The following is a 3,342-nucleotide window of genomic DNA, read 5'->3' as shown; positions in this document are numbered from 1 at the left end:
TCTCAGAATAAAGATCCCTTTTAATAGGGGCTACAGAAGTCCTCCTGCTCCTTAAAACTAGTGGGCAAAGCAAAACAAAACAAACCTCCTAGAAAGCAAACATGACCCTTCTCAATACAGAGCTTTCCCCACCCCAATTTGTAGGTTTTCAGAGAAGACTGGAGAAGTAGGTAACAGCCAGCAAGTCGCCCTGTGAAGAAGGCCTGGAGCAGCCCTGGAGTTGGGGCTCCCTAAGAAGGGCCGCAGCAGCAGGGACTTCTCACTCCACCTCTCCAGTCTCTGATCAGCATACATTGGGGGAAGCGCTCACACTTGGAAAAGCTTCCAGCAGGCAGCTCTTCAGTCGTGACCAAGGCACACGTGGTCCATGGACAATTTTATCCTGTGAAGTGGATACGGTTTCTCACAAAGGTTGGCCAGCACGTACAAATACCTCAATGCACACTCGCACGTGGGGGAGTGCCAGTTGAAACAGTGGTTCTGGAAGTCGAAGCGCAGCAGGGCCTCTGAGTGGCAGCTATGCTCCATGAGCGGTGCTCTCTCCCACAGGAGCCTCCGACGCTGCCAGCAAGGAGGCGATCTTGCACACTGACTTCTCAATGAGGTGCCTGGCATCCAGATGCCTCTGGATCTCCTCCGTGAGCTGCCTAGACTCCTCCAGATCACTGGTGTTCATCAGTTTGCTTTTCATGATCGTGACGGGCACATCAGGGCTGGGAGTGAAGTCATCAGGCTGGGGGTGTGTGACGAGGCAGGGAGATAGGAGAACTGGCTTTGTGTTTCATACCCTGAAACTGCATCACTTTGATGGTGGAGATCATTTTGTTTCCCTACTGCGTGACATGGATAGTATTGGTGTGTGATTTTACCAAGTGATACTGCTTGTAAGATCTGACTGTTTAGTCAGATCTTCCATGTCTGAGTCTTCCATCCAGTTGACGCTGTACCAGTCCCCCAGGTACGTGGACCTCTTCTCATCGTAGTAACAGGCATAGGACAACTCTCTGCAGTTGGCAGTAGTAGTTGCATAAACATTGATGCCACCAGACAGGTGGTTCATCATGGACCCAAATTTTGTGGGGTAACATCCTCTCCAGTGCAGTCCTTTGGTACTCCCTAATAGACATCCGTGCCATTGGGCCTGTTGAACACAATTCCTGGAGTGGGATTGTCTTCAGAGTGAGCAATGGCATCATACGTCATCATAGTGATCTTGTCAGGAATCCCATTCTGGTAAATGATCTGGTAGGCATGGCACGCATCTGCCTGGTGCCTATAAGTATAACAGCCATTTGAACCCGCCACGATCACCACTCAGTGCTTGTCTCTGTCTTCAGGATCATCTATGGGAACAGCACCAGTGCCCAGTGCCACGATGAGGAATACAGCTACTTTCCAAACCATTCTACAGTTTGGAGTTCAACTGCAGAAACTTGTGGCAGGAGAATGTAGTGGTGTCAACGACAAAAGTCCAGGGTGGTGGCGGCAGCGGCACCGTGAGAAAATCTTAATTATACATTTGAAAATAATTTAAAAGTACAACATAACATTCTCAGATAAAACATATCCAAGCAAATACAATGGATATATTTTGCATCATGGGAAAGTTGCTGAAAGTATTTATATAGTTTGCTAAATCTAATAAAATACATCTTATTGTACTTTCTGCACGTATTTACAGTAAATGTGTAATAGTTCTTGTTTCTCCTTGACAGTACTTTTTGAAAATTGTAGTCGTTTTCCAACCTTTTATTTGACTTCAGCTTATTTTTTAAAACATTTTAACACACAAACAATATACCCACTTATACTTGTTTCCTATTTTTTCAGTTGTATTGTATCATTTGAGATTTCCTTTCTGATGTATTATTCTCTGGTTATTCTGTCAAAAAGCCTGTATGTATGATAAATTTCTGGATCCTCGTATGTCAGAAAATTTCTGAACTTAAATCTCTATACAAGTCTCAGTCAAATATTGCCCTTAAAGTCATTTCTCATTTTTTCTTCCTGAAATTGTCAGTTATAGGAAACAGCTGGTATCGTTCATTAAAATAAATTTTATTTATTTATTTATTTATTTATTTATTTATTTATTCATTGCAATCTTTTGGATTGGCCTTTAAACAAAATGTCCCGGGTTTCATTAAAGTGTGTTTTTCTGTAGGTTTTTTTTTTTTTTTTTTTTTTTTTTAATCTCAGTTGGCTGTTAGTATTCTTTTTTTCTGAATAATGCTTTTTAAATCTTCTTGGATTATATTTTCTTCAAATATTCTCTTTTTTCCCCCTTCTTAGGAGCTTTAGGTTTTTTTTTTTTTTTTTTTTTTTTTTTTTTACTATTTCTTACATGGATTTTGAATCTTATGGACTTATTCTTAGTTTCTCTTAGCTTCTCTTTCAGGCCACATTTTGAAAAAATTTGTATTTCTATTTCCATGTATTAATTACTCTCCAATCCTTTTCACTTGTCTAATCCAAGTATTATTGACATGAATAATCACTTTTTTAAAAATTTGCAACTTGTTAATACAAACTCTTTATATAGCCATCTTATGTGATTCTTCCCTGACTCTTCTTCAGTTCTGTTAGGTAATAGCAGTGATGCCATGGATCATGTCAAATATTCAAACTCTTAGTGAACACCCAAAAATAGACACTCAGATAGCCATTGCTTTTCTAATGAAGACAAAACTTTGAAGCACCTGCTTCTTCCATGAACGTATCCAAAATATTCATCCTGTTTTTTGCTAATGTTTTCCCCCCGTTTCTACCTTCCGTCAAGGATAATTCCAGAACATTGATCTTTCATCTGTTTGGCTGAAGCTTTGCAGTTGTGGCTGACTTCTCAGGCCTATAAAGAATGCTCGGATCCTCTGGATCAGTGAGAGTTGCCTGTCTCTTTCTCTCTCTTTCTCTCTCTCTTTCTTTCTTTCTTTCTTTCTTTCTTTCTTTCTTTCTTTCTTTCTTTCTTTCTTTCTTTCTTTCTTTTTCTTTCTTTCTTTCTTTCTTTCTCTTTCTGTCTTTCTTTCTTTCATCTTTCCCTCTCTTTCTCTTCTTCTTCTTTTTTTTTCTTCTTCTTCTCCTCCTTCCTTCCTTCCTCTTTCTTTCTTTCTTTCTTCTTTCTTTCTTTCTTTCTTTCTTTCTTTCTTTCTTTCTTTCTTTCTTTCTTTCTTTCTTTCTTTCCTTTCTTCTTTCTCTCCCTTCCTTCCTTCCTTCCTTCCTTCCTTCCTTCCTTCCTTCCTTTCTTTCTTTCTTTCTTTCTTTCTTTCTTTCTTTCTTTCTTTCTTTCTTTCTTTCTTTCCTTCCTTCCTTCCTTCCTTCCTTCCTTCCTTCCTTCCTTCCTTC

The 3,342-nt window shown here is 39.6% G+C and overlaps 1 pseudogene; it reads right to left on the bottom strand.

The window, feature by feature from the left end:
• Positions 1-339: 339 nt before the first annotated feature.
• The window catches only part of LOC113219884, a 23,063-nt pseudogene continuing 20,060 nt past the window's right edge, over positions 340-3,342 (bottom strand).

The sequence above is a fragment of the Piliocolobus tephrosceles genome, chromosome X (genome assembly GCF_002776525.5).
Source record: "Piliocolobus tephrosceles isolate RC106 chromosome X, ASM277652v3, whole genome shotgun sequence".
Lineage (NCBI taxonomy): Eukaryota > Metazoa > Chordata > Mammalia > Primates > Cercopithecidae > Piliocolobus > Piliocolobus tephrosceles.
The sequence above is the reverse complement of the archived record's forward strand: the minus strand, read 5'-3'. Positions and strand labels throughout refer to the sequence as shown.